Consider the following 27,638-nt stretch of genomic DNA (forward strand, 5'->3'; position numbering starts at 1 on the left):
AGATAGATAGATAGATAGATAGATAGATAGATAGATAGATAGATAGATAGATAGATAGATAGATAGATAGATAGATAGATAGATAGATAGATAAATAGATAGACAGATAGATAGACAGACAGATAGATAGATTGATTAGATAGACGGATAGATTACTTAGATTGATGGATAAATTAGTTAGATAGATAGCTGGATAGATAGGTAGGTAGACAGACAGACAGACAGACAGACAGACAGACAGACAGACAGACAGAGAGATAGATAGATAGATAGATAGATAGATAGATAGATAGATAGATAGATAGATAGATAGATAGATAGATAGATAGATAGATAGATAGATAGATAGATAGATAGATAGATAGATAGATAGATAGATAGATAGATAGATAATCACAGCAAAAATCCAGCAAATCCGGCCCCCAATTTTTGGGTACCTAAAATATTTGAGCCTATAATCCCGGAAATAATGGCCATACCGAGGAAAGGGTTGCGGCCCTCTATTCCCCCTTGACTTACATCTTACACGATAGCATCAAAATGGCAATCGCGAACACTTTATGATTTTCGAGACATTCTAGCCGCCATAACTCCGCAGTACGTATAGTTAGAAGAAAGTCGAAGAGAGCGTTGAATACAGCTCATTGTACTCTATCTTCAGTATAAAAGTCAACTCTTTATGCCGGCGCGTTTGGATGGGAGAGGCCGACAAATTAAAAAAAAAAATGGTCATTTTCAACTTAAAAAACATACTTTTTTTCTACACAAGGAGAACGAATCGGCTCAGAGGCCCGCCATTTTAACTGTAGCAATCCAGCGTCTTTCCTAGTAATCACCGCAAAAATCCAGAAAATCCTACGCACTTTTTTCTAGCCCCAATTTTTAGGGTACATAAATTATTTGAGTCTCTAAATCCGGAAATAATGGCCATACCGACGAACGGGGTGCGGCACTGTATTCCCTGATGACTTACTTCTTACAGGAGAGCATCAAAATGGCAATCGCAAGAACTTTCTGATTTTCGAGAAAAAAAAGGGAGGGGTTTGAACCCCTATTCCGCCGACATTCTAGCTGCAATAACTTCGCAGTATCTATAGCCAGAACAAAGCCGAAGACTGCGTTGAGTAGAGCTAATCGAATTCTATCTTCAGTATAAAAGACAACTCTCTATCCTGGCGCGTTTGGACGGGACAGGCCTATAAGATTTCAAAAAATGGTCATTTTCGACTTTCAAAACAGACTTTTTTCTACACATGAAGAACGAAGCGGGAGAGAGGCCCTCCATTTTAACTGTAGCATCCCAGCATCTTCGGTAGTAATCACTGCAAAAATCCAGTAAACCCGTCGCACTTTTTCCTAGCCCCAATTTTTGGGTACCGTACATAAAATATTTGACTCTCTAAATCCGGAAATAATGGATATACCGACGAACGGGGTGCGGCCCTGTATTCCCTGATGACTTACTTCTTACAGGATAGCATCAAAATGGCAATCGCAAAAACTTTCTGATTTTCGAGAAAAAAAGGGGAGGGGTTTGAACCCCTATTCCGACGACATTCTAGCTGCAATAACTCCGCAGTATGTATAGCCAGAACAAAGCCGAAGACTGCGTTGAATACAGCTAATCGAATTCTATCTTCAGTATAAAAGACAACTCTCTATCCCGGCGCGTTTAGACGGGACAGGCCTACAAAATTTAAAAAAATGGTCATTTTGGACTTCAAAAACAGACTTTTTTCCACACAAGGAGAACGGAGCGGGTCAGGGGCCCTCCTTTTTAACAGTAGCATCTCAGCATCTTCGCCAGTAATCACCGCAAAAATCCAGTAAAATCCATCGCACTTTTTTCTAGCCCCAATTTTTGGGTACATAAAATGTAAAGTCTCTAAATCCGGAAATAATGGCCATACCGAAGAAGGGGGTGCGGCCCTGTATTCCCTCTTCACTTACCTCTTACAGGATAGCATCAAAATGGCAATCGCGAACACTTTCTGATTTTCGAGAAAAAGAGGGGAGGGGTTTGAACCAATATTCCGCCGGCATTCTAGCCGCCATAAATTCGCACTACGTATAGACAGAACAAAGTCGCAGGGTGCGTTGAATACAGCTCATCGAACTCTATCTTCAGTATAAAAGACAACGCTCAATACCGGCGCGTTTGGACGGGAGAGGCCCACAAATTTTCAAAAAATGGACATTTTTTACTTCCAAAACAGACTTTTTTGTACACAAGGAGAACGAATCGGCTGAGAGGCCCGCCATTTTAACTGTAGCATCCCAGGGTCTTTCCTAGTAATCACCGCAAAAATCCAGAAAATCCATCGCACTTCTTTCTAGCCCCAATTTTTGGGTGCCTAAAATATTTCAGCCTATAATTCCGGAAATAATGGCCATACCGACGAAAGGAGTGCGGCCCTCTATTCCCTCTTGACTTACATCTTACACGATAGCATCACAATGGCAAACGCGAACACTTCCTGGTTTTTGGAGAAAAAAAGGGGATGGGTTTGAACCCCCATTCCGAAGACATTCTAGCCGCCATAACTTCGCAGTACGTATAGCCAGAACAAAGCCGAAGAGTGCGTTGAATACAGCTAATCGAATTCTATCTTCAGTATAAAAGACAACTCCCAATCCCGGCGCGTTTGGACGGGAGAGGCCGACAAATTTTTATAAAATAGTTATTTTGACCTTCAAAAACAGACTTTATTCTACACAAGGAGAACGAAACGGCTCAGAGGCCCACCCTTTTAACTGTAGCATCCCAGCATCTTCCCTAGTAATGACCGCAAAAATCCAGCAAATCCGTCGCACTTTTTTCTAGCCCCTATTTTTAGGGTACATAAAATATTTCAGTCTCTAAATTCGGAAATAATGGCCATACCGACGAACGGGGTGCGGTCCTGTATTCCCTCTTGACTTACTTCTTACAGGATAGCATCAAAATGCCAATCGCAAACACTTTCTGATTTTCGAAAAAAAAAAAAAAAAAAGCAAAGGGGAGGGGTTTGAACCCCTACTCCGCCGACCTAGATGCTATAACTCCGCAGAATGTATAGCCAGAACAAAGCCGAAGAGTGCGTTGAATAAAGATAATCGAACTCTATCCTCAGTATAAAAGACAACTCTCTATCCCGGCGCGTTTGGTCGGGAGAGGCCGACAAATTAAAAAAAAAAAACGGTCATTTTGAACTTAAAAAACAGACTTTTTTCTACACAAGGGGAACGAAGCGGTTCAGAGTTCCGCTCTTTTAACTGTAGCATCCCCGCATCTTCCAAAGTAATCACAGCAAAAATCCAGCAAATCCGTCGCACTTTTTTCTAACCCCAATTTTTGGGTACCTATAATATTTGAGTCTCTAATTCAGGAAATAATGGCTATACCGAGGAACGCGAAGCGGCCCTCTATTCCCCCTTGACTTACTTCTTACACGATAGCATCAAAATGGCAATCGCGAACACTTTATGATTTTCGAGAAAAAAAGGGGAAGGGTTTAAACCACTATTTCGCCCACATTCTAGCCGCTATAACTCCGCACTACGTATAGCTAGAACAAAGACGGTGAGTGCGTTGAATACAGCTGGTCGAACTCTATCTACAGTATAAAGGACAACTCTCTATCCCCGCGAGTTTGGACGGGAGAGGCCGGCGAATTAAAAAAAATGGTCATTTTGACTTTCCAAAATAGATTTTTGTCTACACATGGGGAACGAAGCGGCTCAGAGTCCCACCCTTTTAACTGTAGCATCCCCGCATCTTCCAAAGTAATCACCGCAAAAATCCAGCAAATCCGTCGCATATTTTTCTAGCCCGAATTTTTGGTTACCTGAAATATTTGAGTCTCTAATTCCGGAAATAATGGCAATACCGAGTAACGGGATGCGAACCTGTATTCCCCCTTGATTTCCTTCTTATACGATAGCATCAAAATGGCAATCGCGAACATATCTGACTTTCGAGGAAAAAATGGGACATTCTAGCCGCCAAAACACAGCACTGCTTATAGCTAGAACAAAGCCGATCAATGCATTGAATAAAGCCCGTCGAAATCTATCTTTAGTATAAAGGACAACTCTCTATACCCGCGCGTTTGGACGGGAGAGGTCGGCAAAGTTAAAAAAAAAAAAGTCACTTTGAACTTCCAGAGCAGACTTATTTCTACACAAGGGGAACGAAGCCCTTTCAACTGTAGCATCCCCGTAACTTCCAAAGTAATCACCGCAAAAATCCAGCAAATCCGTCGCACTTTTTTCTAGCCCCAATTTTTGGGTAGATAAAATATTTGAGTCTCTAAATGCGGAAATAATGGCCATACCGACCAACGGGGTGCGGTCCTGTATTCCCTGATAACTTACTTCTTACAGGATAGCATCAAAATGGCAATCGCAAACACTTTCTGATTTTCGAGAAAAAAAAGGGGAGGGGTTTGAACCCCTATTCCGCCGACATTCTAGCTGCAATAATTCCGCAGTATGTATAGCCAGAACAAAGCCCAAGAGTGCGTTGAATACAGCTAATCGAATTCTATCTTCAGTATAAAAGACAACTCTCTACCCCGGCGCGTTTGGACGGGACAGGCCTACAAAAATTTAAAAAATGATAATTTTGGACTTCCAAAACAGACTTTTTTCTACACAAGGAGAACGAAGCTGGTTAGAGGCCCTCCATTTTAACTATAGCATCCCCATCTTCGCTAGTAATCACCGCAAAAATCCAGCAAAACCGTCGCACTTTTTTCTAGCCCAATTTTTGGGTACCTAAAATATTTGAGCCTATAATCCCGGAAATAGTGGCCATACCGAGGAAAGGGTTGCGGCCCTGTATTCCCCCTTGCCTTACATCGTACACGATAGCATCAAAATGGCAATCGCCATCACTTTATGATTTTTGAGAAAAAAAAGGGGAGGGGTTTGAACCCCTATTCCGCCGACATTCTAGCCGCCATAACTCCGCAGTACGTATAGATAGAACAATGGCGAAGAGTGAGTTGAATACAGCTCATCGAACTCTATCTTCAGTATGAAGGACAACTCTCTATCCCGGCGCTTTTGGACGGAAGAGGCCTACAAATTAAAAAAAAAAATTATCATTTTGATCTTCAAACACAGACTTTTTTCTACACAAGGAGAACGAAGCGGCTCAGAGGCCCGCAATTTTAACTGTAGCATCACAACATCTTCCCTAGTAATCACCGTAAAAATCCAGCAAATCCGTCGCAATTTTTTCTAGCCCCTATTTTTGGGTACCTAAAATATTTGAGCCTATAATTCCGGAAATAATGGCCATACCGACGAACGGGGTGCGGCCCTGTATTCCCTCTTCACTTACTTCTTACAGGATAGCATCAAAATGGCAATCGCGAACACTTTCTGATTTTCGAGAAAAAGAGGGGAGGGGTTTGAACCCCTATTCCGCTGACATTCTAGCCACCATAACTCCGCAGTACGTATAGATAGAACAATGTCGAAGAGTGAGTTGAATACAGCTCATCGAACTCTATCTTCAGTATAAAAGACAACTCTCTACCCCTGCGCATTTGGACGGGAGAGGCCGACAAATTTTCAAAAAATGGTCATTTTGAACTTCCAAAACAGACTTTTTACTACACAAGGAGAACGAATCGGCTGAGAGGCCCGCCATTTTAACTGTAGCATCCCAGAGTCTTTCCTAGTAATCACCGCAAAAATCCAGAAAATCCCTCGCACTGTTTTCTAGCCCCAATTATTGGGTACCTAAAATATTTCAGTTTATAATTCCGGAAATAATGGCCATACCGAGGAAAGGAGTGCGGCCCTCTATTCCCTCTTGACTTACATCTTACACGATAGCATCAAAATGGCAAACGCGAACACTTTCTGATTTTCGAGAAAAAAAGGGGATGAGTTTGAACCCCTATTCCGCCGGCATTCTAGCCGCCATAACTTCGCAGTACGTACAGACAGAACAAAGTCCCAGAGTGCGTTGAATACAGCTCGTCGAGCTCTATTTTCAGTATAAAGGACAACTCTATATCCCGGCGCGTTTGGACGGGAGAGGTCGACAAATTTTCAAAAAATGGTGATTTTGACCTTCAAAAACAGACTTTTTTCTACACAAGGAGAATGAAGCTGCTCAGAGGCCCGCCATTTTAACTGTAGCATCACAGCGTCTTCCCTAGTAATCACCGCAAAAATCCAGGAAATCCGTCGCACTTTTTTCTAGCCCCTCTTTTAGGGTACCTAAAATATTTGAGCCTATAATTCCGGAAATAATGGACATACCGACGAACGGGGTGCGGCCCTGTTTTCCCTCTTGACTTACTTCTTACAGGATAGCATCAAAATGGCAATCGCGAACACTTTCTGATTTTCGAGAAAAAGAGGGGAGGGGTTTGAACCCCTATTCCGCTGACATTCTAGCCGCCATAACTCCGCAGTACGTATAGATAGAACAATGTCGAAGAGTGAGTTGAATACAGTTCATGGAACTCTATCTTCAGTATAAAACACAACTCTCTATCCCGGCGCGTTTGGACGGTAGAGGCCGACAAATTAAAAAAAAAAAAATGGTCATTTTGAACTTCCAAAACAAACTTTTATCTACAAAAGGAGAACGAATCGGCTGAGAGGCTCACCATTTTAACTGTAGCATCCCAGGATCTTTCCTAGTAATCACCGCAAAAATCCAGCAAATACGTCGCAGTTTTTTCTAGCCCCAATTTTTGGGTAGATAAAATATTTGAGTCTCTAAATCCGGAAATAATGGCCATACCGACGAACGGGGTGCGGTCCTGTATTCCCTGATGACTTACTTCTTACAGGATAGCATCAAAATGGCAATCGCAAACACTTTCTGATTTTCGATAAAAAAAAAAGGGGAGGGGTTTGAACCCCTATTCCGCCGACATTCTAGCTGCAATAATTCTGCAGTATGTATAGCCAGAACAAAGCCGAAGAGTGCGTTGAATACAGCTAATCGAATTCTATCTTCAGTATAAAAGACAACTCTCTATCCCGGCGCGTTTTGACGGGACAGGCCTACAAAAATAAAAAAAACGGTCATTTTGGATTTCCAAAACAGACTTTTTTCTACACAAGGAGATCGAGGCGGGTTAGAGGCCCTCCATTTTAACTGTAGCATCCCAGCATCTTCGCTAGTAATCACCGCAAAAATCCAGCAAATCCGTCGCACTTTTTTCTAGCCCAATTTTTGGGTACCTAAAATATTTGAGCCTATAATCCCGGAAATAATGGCCATACCGAGGAAAGGGTTGCGGCCCTCTATTCCCCCTTGCCTTACATCTTACACGATAGTATCAAAATGGCAATCGCGATCACTTTATGATTTTTGAGATAAAAGTGGGGAGTGCTTTGAACCCCTATTCCGCCGAAATTCTAGCCGCCATAACTCCGCAGTACGTATAGTTAGAACAACGCCGAAGAGTGCGTTGAATACAGGTCGTCGAACTCTATCTTCAGTATAAATGACAACTCTCTATCCCTGCGCGGTTGGACGGGAGAGGTCGACAAATTTTCAAAAAATGGTGATTTTGAGCTTCAAAAACAGACTTTTTTCTACACAAGGAGAACGAAGCGGGTCAGAGGCCCGCCATTTTAACTGTAGCATCCCAGCATCTTTCCTAGTAATCACCGCAAAAATCCAGCAAATCCGTCGCAATTTTTTCTAGCCCCTATTTTTGGGTACCTAAAATATTTGACCCTATAATTCCGGAAATAATGGCCATACCGACGAACGGGGTGCGGTCCTGTATTCCCTGATGACTTACTTCTTACAGGATAGCATCAAAATGGCAATCGCGAACACTTTCTGATTTTTGAGAAAAAGAGGGGAGGGGTTTGTACCCCTATTCCGCCGACATTCTAGCCGCCATAACTCCGCAGTACGTATAGATAGAACAATGGCGAAGAGTGAGTTGAATACAGCTCATCGAACTCTATCTTCAGTATGAAGGACAACTCTCTATCCCGGCGCTTTTGGACGGAAGAGGCCTACAAATTAAAAAAAAAAAATTATCATTTTGACCTTCAAACACAGACTTTTTTCTACACAAGGAGAACGAAGCGGCTCAGAGGCCCGCAATTTTAACTGTAGCATCACAACATCTTCCCTAGTAATCACCGCAAAAATCCAGCAAATCCGTCGCACTTTTTTCTAGCCCCTATTTTTGGGTACCTAAAATATTTGAGCCTATAATTCCGGAAATAATGGCCATACCGAGGAAAGGAGTGGGGCCCTCTATTCCCTCTTGACTTACATCTTACACGATAGCATCAAAATGTCAAACGCGAACACTTTCTGATTTTCGAGAAAATAAGGAGATGTGTTTGAACCCCTATTCCGCCGGCATTCTAGCCGCCATAACTTCGCAGTACGTACAGACAGAACAAAGTCCAAGAGTGCGTTGAATACAGCTCGTCGAGCTCTATTTTCAGTATAAAGGACAACTCTATATCCCGGCGCATTTGGACGGGAGAGGTCGACAAATTTTCAAAAAATGGTGATTTTGACCTTCAAAAACAGACTTTTTTCTACACAAGGAGAATGAAGCTGCTCAGAGGCCCGCCATTTTAACTGTAGCATCCCAGCATCTTTCCTAGTAATCACCGCAAAAATCCAGCAAATCCGTCGCACTTTTTTATAGGCCCTAATTTTTGGGTACCTAAAATATTTGAGCCTATAATTCCGGAAATAATGGCCATACCGACGAACGGGGTGCGGCCCTGTATTCCCTCTTGTCTTACTTCTTACATGATAGCATCAAAATGGCAATCTCGAACACTTTCTGATTTTTGAGAAAAAGAGGGTAGGGGTTTGAACCCCTATTCCGCCGACATTCTAGCCGCCATAACTCCGCAGTACGTATAGATAGAACAATGTCGAAGAATGAGTTGAATACAGCTCATCGAACTCTATCTTCAGTATAAAGGGCAACTCTCTATCCCGGCGCGTTTGGACGGAAGAGGCCTACAAATTCAAAAAAAAAATTATCATTTTCACCTTCAAAAACAGACTTTTTTCTACACAAGGAGAACGAAGCTGCTCAGAGGCCCGCCATTTTAACTGTAGCATCACAGCATCTTCCCTAGTAATCACCGCAAAAATCCAGCAAATCCGTCGCACTTTTTTCTAGCCCCTCTTTTTGGGTACCTAAAATATTTGAGCCTATAATTCCGGAAATAATGGCCATACCGACGAACGGGGTGCGGCCCTGTATTCCCTCTTGACTTACTTCTTACAGGATAGCATCAAAATGGCAATCGCAAACACTTTCTGATTTTCGAGAAAAAAAGGGGATGGGTTTGAACCCCTACTCCGCCGACATTCTAGCTGCCATAACTCCGAGATATGTATAGCCAGAAGAAAGCCGAAGAGTGCGTTGAATACAGCTCGCCGAACTATATCTTCAGTATAAAGGACAACTCTCTACCCCGGCGCGTTTGCACGGGAGAGGCCGGAAAATAAAAAAAAAAATGGTCATTTTGACCTTCCAAACCAGTCTTTTTTCTACACAAGGAGAACGAATCGGCTGAGAGGCCCGCCATATTAACTGTGGCATCCCAGCATCTTCCCTAGTATTCACCGCAAAAATCCAGCAAATCCGTCGCACTTTTTACTAGCCATTATTTTTGGGTACCTAAAATATTTGAGTCTCTAATTCCGGAAATAATAGCCATATGGAGGAACAGGGTTAGGCCCTGTATTCCCTCTTGACTTACTTTTTACAGGATAGCAACAAAATGGCAATCGCGAACACTTTCTGAATTTCGAGAAAAGGAGGGGAGGGGTTTGAACCCCTATTCCGCCGAAATTCTAGCCGCCGTAACTCCGCAGTACGTATAGTTAGAACCAAGTCGAAGAGCGCGTTGAATACAGCTCATCGAACTCAATCTTCAGTATAAAAGACAACTCTCTATCCCGGCGCTTTTGGACGGGAGAGGCCTACAAAATTTCAAAAAATGGTCATTTTGGTTCTCCAAAACAGACTTTTTTCTACACAAGAAGAACGAAGCGGGTGAGAGACCCTCCATTTTAACTGTAGCATCCCAGCATCTTTCCTAGTAATCACCGCAAAAATCCAGGAAATCCATCGCACTTTTTTCTAGCCCCAATTTTTGGGTACCTAAAATATTTGATTCTCTGATTCCGGAAATATTGGCCATACGGAGGAACGGGGTGTGGCCCTGTATTCCATCTTGACTAACTTCTTACAGGATAGCATCGAAATGGCAATCGTGAACATTTTCTGATTCTCGAGAAAAAAAGGGAAGGGGTTTGAACCCCTACTCGGCCGACATTCTAGCTGCCATAACTCCGCAGTACCTATAGATAGAACAAAGTCGAAGAGTGCGTTGAATACACCTCATCGAACTCTATCTTCAGTATATAAGACAACTATCTATCCCGGCGCGTTTGCACGAGAGAGGCCGGAAAGTTTTAAAAAAATGGTCATTTTGTCCTTCCAAAACAGACATTTTTCTATACAAGGAGAACGAATTGGCTCAGAGGCCCGCCATTTTAACTGTAGCATCCCAGCATCTTCCCTAGTAATCACCGTAAAAATCCAGCAAATCCGTGGCACTTTTTTCTAGCCCCAATTTTTGGGTACATAAAATATTTGATACTCTAAATCCGGAAATAATGGCCATACCGACGAACGGGGTGCGGCCCTGTACTCCCTCTTGACTTACTTCTTACAGGATAGCATCAAAATGGCAATCGCAAACAGTTCCTGATTTTCGAGAAAAAAAGGGAAGGGGTTTGAACCCCTACTCCGCCGACATTCTAGCCGCCATAACTGCGCAGTACGTATAGATAGAACAATGTCGAAGAGTGAGTTGAATACAGCTCATTGAAATCTATCTTCAGTACCAAAGACAACTCTCTACCCCTGCGCGTTTGGACGGGAGAGGTCGACAAATTTTCAAAAAATGGTCATTTTGAACTTCCAAAACAGACTTTTTTCTACACAAGGAGAACGAAGCGACTCAGAGTCCCGTCCTTTTTAACTGTAGCATCCACGCATGTTCATTAATAATCACCACTAAAATCCAGCAAATCCATTGCAGTATGTTGTAGGCTTATTTTTTTGCTACCTAAAAGATTTCAGTGTCTAATCCCCGGAAATAACGATGATATCGAGGAACAGAGTATGGTCATGTATTCCCCCTTGAGGTACTTCAGACACTGTAGCAAAAAAATGGGAATCCCGTACACAAACTGATTTTCGAAAAAAAAAAAAAATTACCTCTATTCCGCCAACATTCTCGCCACCATATCTCTGCCTTGTGGGCAGTGTGAACAAACTTGATAATTGCAGCGAAGAGAGCTCATCGAACTCTATCCGTGATGTAAAGGACAACTCTCCATCCCAAGGCATATGGACAGTAGTGGCCGGCAAAATTTCGAAAAATGGTCATTTTGAGCTTCCAAAACAGAATTTTCTCTACACAAGGAGAACGAAGGGGCTCAGAGACCCGCCCTTTTCACTGTAGCATCCCCGCATGTTTACTAATAATCGCCAATGTAATCGAGCAAATCCGTTGCACTTTTTTGTAGACTGATTTTTTTGCTATTTAAAAGATGTCAGTCTCTAATCCCTGGAAATAATGACAAGGAGAAGAAGGGACTCAGAGACTCGTCCTTTCCACTGAAAAATCCCTGCATGTTTAGTAGTAATCACCAATAAAATCGATGAAATCCATTTCACTTTTACTCGTATCTAAAGTTTTTTCTGACTACCTAAAAGGTCTCTAATGTCCGAACATAATGGCGATATGGAGGAACAGGATGCGGTGTTGTATTCCCCCTGGACTTACTTCGGACACGATAGGATCAAAATGGGAATTCCAAAAACAAGCTGGTTTTCGAGAAAAAAATACCAAGGCCAACCTCTATTCTGGCAACATTCTCGTCGCCATAACTCTGCCATATAAGTAGTGAGACCAAAGCTGATATGCTCGGCAAATAAAACTCCTCGAACTCTATCTGTAGTGTAAAAGACAACCCCCTTCCCCAGGCATATGCACGGTAGAGGCAGGCAAATTAAAAAAAAAATGGTCATTTTAACTTTCCAAAACAGATATTTCTCTACACAAGGAGAACGAAGGGGCTCAGAGACTGGCCCTTTTCACTGTAGCATCCTCGCATGTTTACTAGTAACCAACTATAAAATCAAGCAAATTCGTTGCACTTTTTTCTAAACTTTAGTATGACTACCTGAAAGTTTTCAGCCTCTAATCTCTGGAAATAATGGCTTTATCGACGAACGGGATGCGGTGTTGTATTCCCCCTTGACTGATTTCGGATACGATAGCATCAAAATGGAAATTCCGAACACAAGCTGATTGTAGAGAGAAAAATAGCAATAACCTCTATTCCGCGAATATTCTCGCCGTCATAACTCCGCCGAATGTGTAGTGAGAAGAAAGCTGATAAGTGTGGAGAATAAAACTCCTCGAATGCTACCTGTAGAGCCCGGCAAATTAAAAAAAAAAAAAAAAAAAAAGGTTATTTTGACTTTCCAAAACAGACTTTTCTCTACACAAGGAGAACGAAGAGGCTCAGAGACCTGTCCCTTCCACTGTAGCATCGCCTCATGTTTACTAGTAATCAGCAATAAAATTGAGGAAATCCATTGCACATTTTTTTCTAAACTTTATTCTGACTACCTAAAAGAATTCAGAGTCTAATCTCCGGAAACAATGGGGATATCGAGAAACAGGATGCGGTGTTGTATTCCCTCTAGACTTACTTCGGACTCGATAGCATCAAAATGGGAATCCCGAACACAAACTGATTTGCGAGAAAAAATACCAAGGCGCCAAAAAATAGCAATACCTCTATTCTGCCAACATTCTCACCGCGGTAACTCCATGGTATGTGTAGTGAGAACAAAATTGATAAGCACGGCGAATAGAGCTCCTCCAAATCTATCTGTAATGGAAAGGACAACCCTCTGCCCCCAGGCATATGGACGGTATAGGCCGGCAAATTTAAAAAAAAAATGGTCATTTTGACTTTCCAAAACAGACTTTTCTCTAGACAAGGAAAACGAAGGGGCTCAGAGACCCACACTTTCTACTGTAGCATCCCCGCAAGTTTACTAGTTGTTGTTTTCTAATGCCAGGCGTTTGACAATAAAGTCATTTGACCTCTTGCACTCCAATATTTTTCAAAGATATTATCATGGCCAGCCAATGAAGCACAGATTCTGAGGTGTTCCGAATCCATTTCTTGGTTTGAGTTGCACAATGGGCAGTTAGGGGACTGATATATTCCAATTCTATGCATGTTTACTAGTGATCACAAATAAAATCGAGCAAATCAGTTGCACTTTTTTCTGAACGTTATTCTGACTACCTAAAAGGTGTCAGTCTCCAATCTCTGAAAATAATGGCAATATCGAGAAATGATACAGGCATACGAAACTGCACTACACAAATAAGGATGACGCTACAGATGTGAGAAGACGATATCACAAGATGGCGATATCACCAACAGAAGACACTAGGGACCTGCATTGGAAACTGGGGTTTTTGGTTGGGGACATTCAAGGAAATATGATACTGTTAATTAAAAAATCTACAAATCGTAGTTTACGAAGTAAACTCGTTATAAATTCCTGTATACAACACCCGGAATTTTCAGATCAATTAAAATGATGAGAACATTAAAAACGCTACTCACTTCACAGAAGAGATGAGGTGACTTCATCCTTCAGTGGGGAGATCTCGTTAATACCTTTATCTTCATCCTGAAATTAAAAAAACACATTAAGGTCAAGGACATTTCTTTTGTTAAGTTTATTTATATAGGCTGTAATATCTATGGTCGTATTCGCGTGTCCTGCACCGTGGAATCTTCGTCTAAAGTATCCTGCTTAGGAGTCATGTTATGGAATGCGCGCTGGTTCGAACCCTCATGGGGAAAACATTTTTCATGAAATTTCGGCTAGTGTTTGGGACCGGTGTCCACCCAGCATTGCAATCATCGTGCTAACTATACGATACCTCCATTTTGGTTGAATGATCGTACACCTCTACTTCGGCATGTGGGCCCATTATTATTATTATTATTATTATTATTATTGCGTATGTAGGATGTTTGGGTTTTCTCAGTAGGTAATTGACTTACTGAGTTTCACTTTCTAATGTTTGTTATCTTGTGTTCATGTGCATTTGACAGTATCTCTCATGAAATACTTTCAATGAAATTGAAGTTTTATGGTTTTAGTGAAGTAGCTTTAAAATTTTTTAAGAATTATTTGAACATTAGGCAACAGACGGTATATTTTAGTAACAGTTTTTCTCAATACACAACTATTAATATTGGTGTACCGCAGGGTTCTATTTTGGGACCGATTTGATTAATTATTTATGTAAATGACTTACCCCATATAATTGACGGCAAATACATAAAGTCATATTTATATGCGGATGATCTTGCTATAACAAGTACTGGATACGATAGATTGAAAATTATTAATGATATTGATGCAATCAACTGAAAAATAGAAGATTGGTGTTCAGCTAATTCTCTTTGCTTAAACAAAGAGAAGATACAGAACTTAGAGTTTTCCTTAAACAATAGAATCAATTGTAAAGAATCTGTCAAATTTTTAGGAGTGCATATACAATCTACACTTAAATGGGACTGTCATATTGACATACTATCTAAGAAACTCAACAAAGGTATTTTTATGTTCAGGAAATTAAAAACAAATGTTAGTGTTGTGCTAAAATCCGTATACTATGCTTATATCCATAGCCATCTGACGTATGAAATAATAGTTTGGGGTAATGATCCTAAAATAATAAAGTTATTGAAACTACAAAAGAGGGCAGTAAGAATAATTTGTAATGTTGATAACCGTACACATTGTAAATCTTTATTTCGGAGACTTGAAATTTTAACTGTACCATCTTTGTATATTTTAAGTTCTTTAATGTATGTACAAACAAATATTAATAATTTTACTACAAATAGCTCAGTGCATAGCTATTCTACAAGGCATAAACATGATTTAAGAAAAGGACAATGTAATTACACTACTACTAATAGCAGCTTTGTAGAGATTTGTAAAAAGTTATATAATGTTTTACAATATTAGACATTTAAGCTTGAGGCTTTTTAAGAAAGAAATTAAAAATAAATTAATAGACTTGTCACTATATAATATTGGTGAGTATTTTAACTCTATATAGCTGCATAACTTTTAAGGAGAATTGTCCATATGATATTATATAATGTGATTATTTCCTTGCATGTAACTTATGAAACAGCTTATGACAGCATTAATAGACAAGGATTATACAAAATTATGATTCGTCAATGGATACATCCAAAGATAATCAGACTCGTCAAGATGACCATGGCAGAAACCATGGCTCAAGTGAAGATATATGGTGGTTCAACAGAACAATTTAATATTGATAATGGGCTGAAACAAGGGGATGCTCTAGCACCAGTGCTCTTCAATCTTGCTTTACATTGGGTGATAACACAGACAGGTATAGATCCTAACAGCACTTCAGTTTACAAAAGCGTTCAAATAGTAGGATATGCAGATGACTTGGATGTTATGGGACGGTCGTTGACAGCAATAGAAGAAGTGTATAAAGACCTGGAACAAGGAGCCGCTAAAATCGGGTTGCAGATTAATGCAAGTAAATCCAAACGGATGACACAAATAAGAAATAAACAGAATATATACAACCCTCCTAATCTGATGATAAACATGTTTGAAGAAACTGAGAAGTTTAAATATCTTGGAACAGTAATGACAAGTAACAATAACGAATTAATTGAAGTACAGAGTCGAATCACTGCAGCCAATAAGGCCTACTTTACATTAAGCGCAATATTGAAATCTAACTGTGTGCACAAGGAAACAAAACTTAAAATAGACAAAACAATTATTAGAAATATTCTCTGTTATGCAAGCGAAACTTGGACATTATCTAAGGAGACAGAAGCTAAACTAGGTATATTTGAACGCAAAATACTCTGAAGATTTTTGGACCGATGCAAGAAAATATGCAGTGGAGAATAAGTTACAATAACGAGGTACCGGTATATAAATTATATAGAAGTTTTGATATTGTTACTTTCATCAAATTAAGGAGGCTTGAATGGGCCGGACATGTATATCGGATGGAAGGGAACAGAATACCAAAGAAGATCTTAGAAGAGAAAATATATGGTAAAAGACCAATTGGAAGACCCAAAAATAGATGGATAGATGCGGTAACAATCGATTCTCAGGACTATCTCGGAACAACTGCCTGGAGGAGATTAGCACAGGACAGGGACAGTTGGAGGAAGAAAATTGAGGAGGCTAAGGCTCGACTTTGGGCTGTGATGCCATCGTAGTAGTAGTATGTAACTTATGAACATATTGCTCATGACATTTTCCTATGCTGCATTGTACAGTGTTTAAATAAATAAATAAATAAATGAGTGAGTGAATAAGTAAATAAGTAATTAAATAAATAAATAAATAAATAAATAAGTAAATAAATAAATAACTGATTTATATTTATTTTAATGTTTAGATATTGGTGATTAAGGCTGTAATGAATCATGGTACGTAAATTTCCAATCTGGCATTTACTTTGTGATTGATGGAAACCATGAAAACCCAAGTGGATTGGCTGTGGCCAAAAGATTTGAATCTGGGACCTCCCGAGTGTGAGTCTCAAATGTAACCATCTGAGCCAAATTCGCTCGATTTAAATCATTTTTACACTTTATCCACTTTTTACACTTTTATTTTTTTACCTGCATAGAATTGGAATATATCAGTTCCCTAACTGCCCATTGTGCAATTCAAACCAAGAAATGGATTCGGAAAACCTCAAAATCTGTGCTTCATTGGCTGGTCATGATAATATCTTTGAAAAATATTGGAGTGCAAGAGGTCAAATGACTTTATTGTCAAACGCCTGGCATTAGAAAATAACAACAACAACACTTTATCCAGTTGTAAAGCCTGCTACCTGCCCGACTTATTTAGGACTTCCATGGATCTTTTAGTGAAGACTTCTCGAGTTGTCTCATGGTGGCGTGGAAGAGAAGGCCTGATGGCCTTACCACCACCAGAATAAATAAGTTTATTATTATTATTATTATTATTATTATTATTATTATTATTATTATGTGAGATTAAAGTACAACACTATTCACTATAACATAGAATTTAATTAACAAAATAATGAAAGAAACAGAATAAAATAGAACATAACCATATAACAATACTATCACACTAAATTTCATGGACACAATTCACTCCTTCACATTCCACTCATTCAAATAGTGAAGTACCTAAAACAAATATTACGGAAAAATTGAATCTTAACACTCTAACAAAATGTGCACCAAAAATAAGACTACTATGGCACATTGGATCTAACAAACCCAACTAACTCCCCATATCACACTCACCATCCAGGTTATGAAACCTCCTACAACCACTATTAAAGCCGGGCCAAATATTAATACTCTGATTAAGTTCCATACTTCGTCTCTGGAGAAAATAGCTTGCCTTCACGTACACTAATTCACTGTTCCAGCTAACTATGACCATTCCAATATTAGTCTGAGCCAACACACTCCATATGGAATTCACAATCACCTCCACAATATGAAACTCCCGTAATAATGGCAGTGGAAATCAATAAAGTATCTAGAATGATTAATGACGAGTACATAAGCTTATTAGTACCCGACGGCATCCTCATGAAATAATAACACTAGGCATTCCCCTCTGCTGCTTCTTCTTCTTTTTCTTCTTCTTCTTCTTCGTATTGTAGGATTAAATCCTGTCTTTTCCAACGTTGCCTATTCTGATAATGGTGACCAGCTTTCCAGCTTTCTTTCCATAGTTTTGGAGGTCGTCCCAAAGGTCTTGAGGTGTCTAGTTTTCCTACCATCGCGATTTTTGGAAGTCGTTCATCTGTCATTCTTGAAACGTGATCTCTCCATCCTTTTCTTCTTCCTTTGATCCATTTTGTCACGTCTTGTATTCCACATTTACTTCTAATTTCCTCCTTTGTTTGTCTATCATGTATTGTGTAACCTGTAATACTCCTGAGCGTTCTCATCTCTGTTGTTATCATCATCATTTCAGTTTTTTTTTTGTTTCTGCTCTGGTTTCTGTTGCATACGTTAAAACTGCCCCTCTGCTTGGACGCCATAAATCCCGTACCACACGACGCAGCACGATCGCTCAAGTCCCAACGATGTATCATCTGCACTAAATCATGGCAAACCACAACCTTGTTCCGTGAGCACAGAGATCATGACTCGTCCAACAGTGAGCATCGCAATGTCGAACACCCAGCCTATAACATCATGAACTCGGACAGCCTAGGCGGTGGCCAGGGAGCCACTGTCCCACATCAACTATACCATGATCCGCCAGGAAGTCGCTTCACGATATTTACTGTCTCAGGGTCTACCATCAACTCCTCTGACGATGTGTACCACTCTAGGGTCTGCCGTCAAGTCTTATAACATACAGTTTCCATCCGGTAAGAAGGGAGAAAAACAGTTAGAATTGAAAATCGACGAATCCCAATGCTTAATCTCGGACCCAATGAGGAAACCCTGTTAATCTCGTAAGCTGCATACATTACTTTAACAGAAGACCTCTAGCGAGGATTGACATGAAACACTAGAAAAATAATGACATTTCTATCATGAATAAGAAAAACTATTTAGACAATACCAGACACAACTAATAGAAGAAAATTAAATAAGCGGACATAAAAAATAAAGAAGAAAAAAAAAAAAGGAACAAGAAAGGAAAATAGGAAAAGGATAGGCAATGAAACCCTAGCGACGGAAGAAACATCACAGACTCCCCCCCCCCCCCCTCACAAAGTTTGCCCTACATGACCAACATTTAGACTAAGGCGAAGAAATCATTGCTAACAAGGTCAGCACGGGAAACCACTAAGCAACCACAGAGGTGCCAGACTTCCTCCATTTTCTTCCACGGCGCTAAATAAATATGCTCGGTGCACCATAATGCCTAGTACACTGCCACAAGATCTCCCTCAGCTGAGACTGATCCTCACTGTACTCTCTCAGGATGCCTCAAAGGTAGAAGTGCTCAACCAACCACACATGTCCCATCCGATGTCTGGGTGCCACACAATATCAATAAGGTGAAGCAGCCCTCAAACTCCTCTCAGTAGGCATAATCTAACAATCGTGACAAATAACGGGAAAGAGGAAAAAGAACAACAGAAAAAGGAAGAAAAGAAATAAGAAACTGTAAGCCTAATCTCAAAACCGCATGTATACAGAGTCGACTATTAACAAGTTTCCCTAAGAGCATAATAAACATACATAAACCCTAAACTAAATTAGGCAATAAGCGATGATAAGAGTGATTACTATATAAACTGAAATAGATTTACAAATTTACAATATAAAATCTTAATAACCTAAAATAATGAACATATTGAATATTTATAATAATTTCAGTACGGACTAACAGTAACTTAAGACTAACCACTAGTGGAACAAATGAAAAAAAAAAAAAATACAGAGATAATTTCGTCTAGTATGCTAAACACCCTCCCCATTAGCAAAGACAAAAAGAAAGGAATTAACTTAACTTTAAACACCTCCTTTCAGTTCCAAAGCAAAAGAAGAGGAGGAAAGCCACAATCCCAAGAAGCCGCATACAACATAAATGACGAGAAAATCCAGCCAGGCGAACACTGCAATCCTCGCTGAGAACTCCTAGACAGTTCTCAAAACCAACCAAGGTCGACTAGACCCCTGACGAAACCAATTGGCATATGAAGCATGCAAACTACCGGAACGCCCAACCAGGACCCTCCGGTATGTCAAAGACACTGGGAAACCTGTCAAGAGCTCAACCGAACAGTAACCAAAACCCACCTACAACTAAATGACTCGGGGGGGGGGGGGAAGCCACGCAACCGATCCCCTAGATCTGACATCACCCCTTGGGGAAAAATCATAGATCCCGAATGCCAAATACCTGATATCGACAGATCGCGTCCAGGCTATTACGAACCTCCTCCACCAGGAAAGATCAGTAATACCAAGCAGATTATCAACCAGCCAAAGAGCGAAATCTCTCCTCTCTAAACCACTAACTAAACCAAACAGAAAAAGAGCAGAATAACTCAAAAACGCTAAACCTCCCAAAAAAACTAATAAGCAAATGCAAGAAGGAAAATAACGAAGTAAAAGTAAAATCAAGAAGGAAAACCCAAGCCCTACACTAAACAAAAAAACAAATTCACCCATATTGCCAACTAACCGAACCGTCGTCTCGATCCCCCACCACTCATTTAGGGAGGAGAGACGTGGAATCGATGAGGGGAAACAAGAACAAAACACGAGAGTAACCCTCCCAGAAAAAGTAAGAATAGTCTCAAATACCTAAGTGTCGGAAACGGCACCCACAAGCGAATAATAAGAACCTCACGCTCATCTCTCCTCCCTGAAGACCAAGATGGCACAGTGTTTCTACAAAATCCTCGCCCAAGTATGCCAACCCAACCTCAGACACGAGTATACATACTTGTAACGAAATAAACCTAGGAGCACCAAAAATAACAGCACCAAAAAACAACAAACCCCTATTAATGAACTTATCAAGACCGCCTGATAAAAGGACCCCACAAAACTATAAAACTGTCACTACACATGTACTGTTCAATAGTCGAGAATGAAAATGAAACACGAAAAATTACTGGCATTAATCACAGCAAAACAAATCGTAACACGAAAAATACGCAATCCCCAAAACAATGACTAGCATCAACCATAAAATCAAACTACGCAATCCTCACTACCAGAGTGGCAGAACAAAAAAATATATAACCTAGCAACTACGTAAACACCAATAAAGGAAAACATAAAACTATAAAATCACTCACCCAAATGATCTCCATAGAAAACCCGAGAACAAAGAGCAATGCTCCAAAACCTATGGTCGCCTGGCTACAACCATGATGAGTAGCGTCAAATGTAGAGGAACACCATACTCGCCATCCTGACGATATCTCCAGGACGTAACTGGTCCAAACACTGGTGGCTCAAAAACTCCTGATTCATCATGAAACAATAACATTCCATATAAATTAACAATCCCCAACGATCACAAATTTAATGAGACAACTCAAAATAGAACCGCCAAAAAGGGTCTTTATTATCACACCAAAAATGCTCATATGGTATCACCTGTAAAGCCTGCTACCCGCCCGACTTATTTAGGACCTCCATGGATCTTTTAGTAAAGACTTTTCGAATTGTCTCATTAATATGTGAGAGTAAAATACAACACTATAACAAAGAATTTAATTAACAAAATAATGAAAGAAACAGAACAATAAAATAGAACATAATCATATAACAATAATACCACACTAAATCAAATGGACCCAATTCACTCTTTCACATTCCACTCATCCAAATACTGAAGTTGAATCTTAACACACTCTGCATCACAATCCACAGTTAATTCCCGATTTACCACGAAAATCGTCTGTAGCTACATTTAGATTGGCAACAGGCCATGATTGTTTGGCCAAACACCTGCATAGAATTGGAATATATCAGTCCCCTAACTGCAACTCAAACCAAGAAATGGATTCGGAACACCTCAAAATCTGTGCTTGAGTGGCAGACCATGATAATATCTTTGAAAAATATTGGAGTGCAAGAGGTCAAATGACTTTGTTGTCAAACGCCTGGCATTAGAAAACAACAACAACAACACTCTAACAAAATGTACACCAAAAATATAAGATTACCATGGCACATAGAATCTAATAAACCCAACTAACTCGCCCTATCACACTCGGCGGTCAGGTTAAGAAACCTCCCATAACCACTATTACAGCTGGGCCAAATATTAATACTACGATTAAATCCCATACTTCGTCTCTGGAGAAAATAGCTTGCCTTCACGTACATTAATTCACTATTCCAACTTACTATGAGCATTCCAGTATTAGTCTCAGCCGACACACTCCATATGGAATTCACAATCACCTCCACATTATGAAACTCCCGTAATAATGGCAGTGGAAATCAATAAAGTATCTAGAATGGCTAATGACGAGTACATAAGCTTATTAGTACGCGACGGCATCCTCTTGAAATAACAACACTAGGCATTCCCCTCTGCTTGGGCGCCGTAAATCCCATATCATACAACGCAAGACGATCGCTGAAGTCTCGACGATGTATCAGCTGCGCTAAATCACGACAAACCACAGCCTTGTTCCATGAGCGCAGAGATCGTGACTTGTCCCACAGCGAGCATCGCAATGTCGAACACCCAGCCCATAACATGATGAACACGGACAGCCTAGGCGGCGGCCAGGGAGCCATTGTCCCACATCAACTATACATGGTCCGCCAGGAAGTCGCTCAGCGATGTTTACTGTCTCAGGGTCTACTGTCAACTCCTCTGACGATGTGTACCACTCCAGGGTCTGCTGTCAACTTCTCCACCGATGTGTACCACTCCAGGATCTGACGTCCATTTCTCTAATGCACAGTTTTCATCCAGCAAGAAGGGAGAAAACCTGTTACAATTGAAAATCGACGAATCCCGATGCTTAATCTCGAACCCAATGGGGCATACTGTTCATTTCGTAATCTGCATACATTACTTTAACAAAAGATCTCTAGCGAAGATTGACATGAAATAGTAGAAAAATGATAGTTCTATCATGAATAACAAAAACTATTTAGACAATACCAGACACAACTAATCGAAGAAAATTAAATAAGCAGACATAAAATTATTAAGTTATAAATTAGTTATAAGTTATAAATTAAGTTACTATTTTACCTTATAGGTTTATCTAAATTTAAATAAATATGTAGTCTACTAGTCTTTAAAACTTAACTGAAGAATATAGCTGGAGAACCTTTTAAGTGTAGTGTAACTATTTGTAATTTAAATATGTATTGTATTGATTAAGGCTGGTTGAGTAGAAGAGAAGGCCTTATGGCCTTAACTCTGCCAGCGAAAATAAAACATTATTATTATTATAAAAAATAAAGAAGGAATAAGAAAGAAAAGTAGGAAAAGGACAGCCAATGAAACCATATTAACGTAAAAAAGTCACACAGTGAAAGAGCATTATTATATACTTCTTTTGTTGGAGATTTTCATATCAAAGAATAAAAATTACGAAAAAATGAAATGATAGTAGGTACTCAATGTTGAAGATAAGATGTGGTGATTCCATCTTTCAGCGAGGAGATCTCGTTAACATCTAGAGCGGCATTTGAACTTGATAACAGATGAGATATGGAATCTCCATTCTGAAATTACAAGTCACATTCTAACAATGGGTAGTACCACGTTCTTTCTTTGCTATAGAATTTTATAACAAACGATTCTTAATATATAAAAGTGAATGTGGGTATATATGTGTGTATATTTGTATGTTCTCTATACACATCTACGCTGACGTATATGTGTCAAAGTTTGCACATTTAACCTTCATAACCAGGAGAAAAACATAGGCTACATTAAAATTGTGCAAATGGACGTTAAATTATTTAAAAAAAAGTAAAAAATAAAAATAAAAATAGATATGATCAAACATTCACGTATAATATTAAAATACAATCACTGTATCAATTGTTCTTTATTATTGTCTATTGTATTCAACATCGACTTTCACGAGGCCATGTAAATTATAACACGAAATTAAATAACATTGTTGATACACAACATGAATGATAAAACTAGATAATTCATGCAATAAATATCTTTATGCAGTCCAGGACCGTATTATGAATTTCTCGATGCAGTTGTAGATAGTGATCAGACTGTGTTTTATCCAACTGAATTCTTGAATTCTTTGAAACCACAAGGATTGCTACCATATAATTTAATACTTAATACTGAATCACCAATAGTACTATTGCGAAATACTGACCCACAGGGTACGAATTCAAATTTCTGATGAGGGGGGATAGAATCCTAGATAGAGAATACCATACATAAAATTATTATCCTCATTCGATATGACTCAGCTCTTGGTCGCACTGAGTTGCTTGTCTTGCATCTTGATCATAATAATTATTATATCCATGAGCAGGCTTAAGATAAGATGTGTAATTCCTAAGTTATTGATTGTTGTCAGCTTGCCTGTGATGATAATATATCAATATTATTTTCTTTGCTTACTTTATACTTTATAAAGTATATTCGTATTAAAACAAAAAATATATATATATTTTTTGTGAGAGAGGGATAGAAGTTATCCCTGGCACGGATGTTAATATGAATTTATGAAGGGGGATAACTTTCCAACAGGGGGAGAAATCCCCCCCTCCCCCCCCCCCCGTTAATTCGCACTCTGTTGACCCACCAAAATTATGCAATGGAACAAGAACTGATGTGAAAAAACTCATTAAAAACGTAGTAATAAAAGTAACAATATTAACTGGCAAAACGAAAGGAAAAGATGTTTTTATCCCATGCATTCCTATGATACCCATTAACATGCCTTTCGATTTTAAGTAACAGAAATTTCAGTGTGACTTACACTTGTAATGGCCATATTAAAATTAAGCTTGAGGACAGTCGCTCAAAGTTGCAGACATTAACTTAAAAACTCCGTGTTTTTCACATTCTCAACTATATTTTATACAAAGAAGTAGGAAAAAAAAAAAAAGAAAAGATTTTACACACATCAAAAAGCAGTTCAATGATACTTTTGTCATATTGCTAATGTAGTATGTGAATGTAAGTAAGGCGACTAAAAATAATACTGTATTAATTCTAAAATATACGTCTTTCAAAATATTGCTGTTCATGTCCGAAAATGTGTTACTGCGAAATTCTAACTATATAATCACGTTGCCAATGTAGTATGTTATGCGTTGTGAAAATAACAATCTCTTAATTTCTAAAAAACCAGTATACATCTCTCAGAATATTAGTCTTTATGTTAAAAAATGACTTATTGCGAATTTATACTGTATCTGTATTCTGTGTATAAAATAAGAATTAATATAATATGTTCTGAATGTGTGAGATATGGTTTCTCAAGTTATATTAAAAAAAAATAGGCGTACAGCGGTCAAGGGGTAAAAAATCTTCCAATGTAAATTAAATTACTGTCTACTGTTTCTTCTCAAATGAGGAACATTTCTGCATTTTATCGTGTTTTTCTCCCTGCACACCTTATAGCTTTTGTTTCAAAGTTTTTTTACTGCATAAATACCAGTACAGCTCCATGGTTTTTCACCTGCTCAGAGCCACAGCTAGAGTACCAAGACATTTTATAGTTAAATTTCTGTCTTTCTGGGACAAATTTAATCGAGGACTGAATAATTTCAAGGAAAAATTGTTCCGGGGCCGGGTATCGATCCCGGGACCCTTCACTTAGCACGTGAACGCTCTACCAACTGAGCTACCCCAGGAACTATACACGACACCGTCACAATTTTTCCTTTTTATATCCACACAACTCACATGAGCTGACAAGACGCCAGAACCAACTGTGAGTGCACACAATTACTGTGTATTATACAAATCTGGCTTTCAGTAGTAAAGCAGGTTTGAATAATTTCAAGGAAATTGTTTAATTGAGGACTGTCTATTTATTTTAGACTTTAGTTTAGCTTCTGCTCAAATGTTAAAGACAACAAAGAATTGCTTTTAAGAAAACTAACAGAACCAAAAGTCAATTTTTCAAGCTGACCATCACCTGATCTCTTTCCATGCTTGATAGAGATTGTCAAAAACTGCAGCACAAGAAAGAACACTCATGGGAAGGAAACAGTCTTATTGCTACACTGTATAAAACGGGATAAGACATGTCTAGCCACTTGCAAGCAGGGTGCATTATGTTCTGTGTGTGAGGGAAGAAGGAAGTGCTGCACACACACGTTTTTAAAGTGCATCCAGAACGGATACTTTAGTGCAGCTACAAGAGAATGAAGCAGATGGGAGAGACAGATTGTGTTCTATCTCCACCTACAATGTCCAATATCCACCATGGCTGCAGGAAACTTATTTCTGAGGTACCTTTACGCATAACTTTGTCAGTAGTTAAAAGAAATATGTTTAGGAATTAAAAAGAACATATAAGAAAATTATAATAGATACCGGCACAATGAATTATTTCGTGCTTTTAGGTAGACAGCGTCTATCGTATCTTCCTTGATGTTACAGAACACAATACTTTAGAGATCCAGAATTAACGCTAATAATATCCCATTCAATAAAATAAAAACCTATAAAAACTAAAATAATTCTAAAAATAAATAAAAAAATAAATCTAATAAAACACTATCAATAGAATAAAAAAGTATATAGTATACAGCAATAAACAAAAGTTGAAGGGAATAGACTGGATGCAGTGGTATGCAGAATTTTGTACATTATTATTATTACTGTTATTAAAGATATGAACTGTCAAATGCACAAAACATTAAACAAACATTACACAATAAAGTCAGAACTCAAACTAACGAACAGGTGAATACCACTCTTAAAATGAGTTTAAAATCGACAATTCACAGTATTTAACATCTGCACTGCAGAATTGTCAAAACAACCTCTTCAATATGTTTCACAACAAGTAGCTAAATACCATATTGTATCAGCTTCATTTTATTACAAGGTCGGTACGAGGCGGTAGGTCTCTCTATAATAAAGATAGCATTGTTATAATTCGAACGTGCCCCAGTGCCAAGGGATTATATTGAAGGAGGAGTAGGAGGGCTATGACTTATTCCAATGTAGATTTTGTTACTCTGACAGTGAGAAATTAGAGAAGAGAAAACGATTATGGATGAAAAAATATTCAAATCTAAATATGTAATTTATAAAAAAAAAAAAAACTTCAAAGGGAGGGGGGTCAAACCCTCTAAACACTCCCCCCCCCCTTTGCATACTAAGCACCTGACTGGATGGAACAGTATAGATAGGACAAATAATGTAGATGGAATAGAATCGATAGATTGATTGTAATGTATTTGTCAAGATCATGGTGAAATGTTATTAATGTCAAACACAAAATAAACTATCTGTAAATATGAAGTTTCCTATTCATTTCTCAAAAGTTTCCATATATTGTGTACATATGATATTACCCCTTGATGGATAATTTATTGTAAATTTTTAACTGGTTCTGTAATGATGGTTTATAAAGTGTTTTCTTAGTGTCAGTGGGATTAATAACAACAAAATGGTATTTACCAAGATGAGATGCTCCTGCAGACTGTATTCGAAAAAATGGGTCTGGAAATCGAGGTCAATATCTCGAGATCGATTTTTTGTCCATTTCTCAACTCTCTCGGCATATTTTTAGAATTTTTGGTTATTTCTTGACTATTTGTGTAGCCTATATTTCAAATTTTTGCGAATTCTTAAAATTTTTGGACATTTCTCGATTTTTTGAGCATATCTCGATTTCTGGACACTTTTCGAAATTTTGAACATTTCTCTATTTTTTGGGAACGTTTGAATCATTTGGGAATTTTCATATTTTGGTGACCACTTCTCAATTTTTTGGGCATACGTGAATTTTTTGGTAATCATATTTGGAATGTTTCGACATTTTCGAATTTAAATACCTGTTGTTACAATGCCAAAAATGTCCACTTTTAG

General features: G+C 38.9%; 1 long non-coding RNA gene and 1 other non-coding gene across 4 annotated transcripts in view; both read right to left on the bottom strand.

Annotated features, from left to right (window-relative positions):
• Positions 1–27,638, bottom strand: part of LOC138693412 (uncharacterized) — an 85,610-nt gene that overhangs the window by 47,127 nt on the left and 10,845 nt on the right. For 2 of the 3 annotated variants that reach the window (XR_011330302.1, XR_011330301.1), the window contains 2 exons: positions 20,926–21,094; positions 13,688–13,754 (listed from right to left, as the gene is read on the bottom strand). This is a non-coding gene — a long non-coding RNA (uncharacterized lncRNA). Of the gene's footprint in view, positions 1–13,687; positions 13,755–20,925; positions 21,095–21,410; positions 21,677–27,638 lie in introns of those variants that run through there. The other variant, XR_011330300.1, reaches the window with a different exon arrangement.
• TRNAS-GCU (transfer RNA serine (anticodon GCU)) lies at positions 25,372–25,445 on the bottom strand. The gene has a single exon. It is a non-coding gene; the product is annotated as a tRNA-Ser (tRNA).

The sequence above is a fragment of the Periplaneta americana genome, chromosome 17 (assembly GCF_040183065.1).
Source record: "Periplaneta americana isolate PAMFEO1 chromosome 17, P.americana_PAMFEO1_priV1, whole genome shotgun sequence".
In the NCBI taxonomy this organism is placed as follows: Eukaryota; Metazoa; Arthropoda; class Insecta; order Blattodea; family Blattidae; genus Periplaneta; species Periplaneta americana.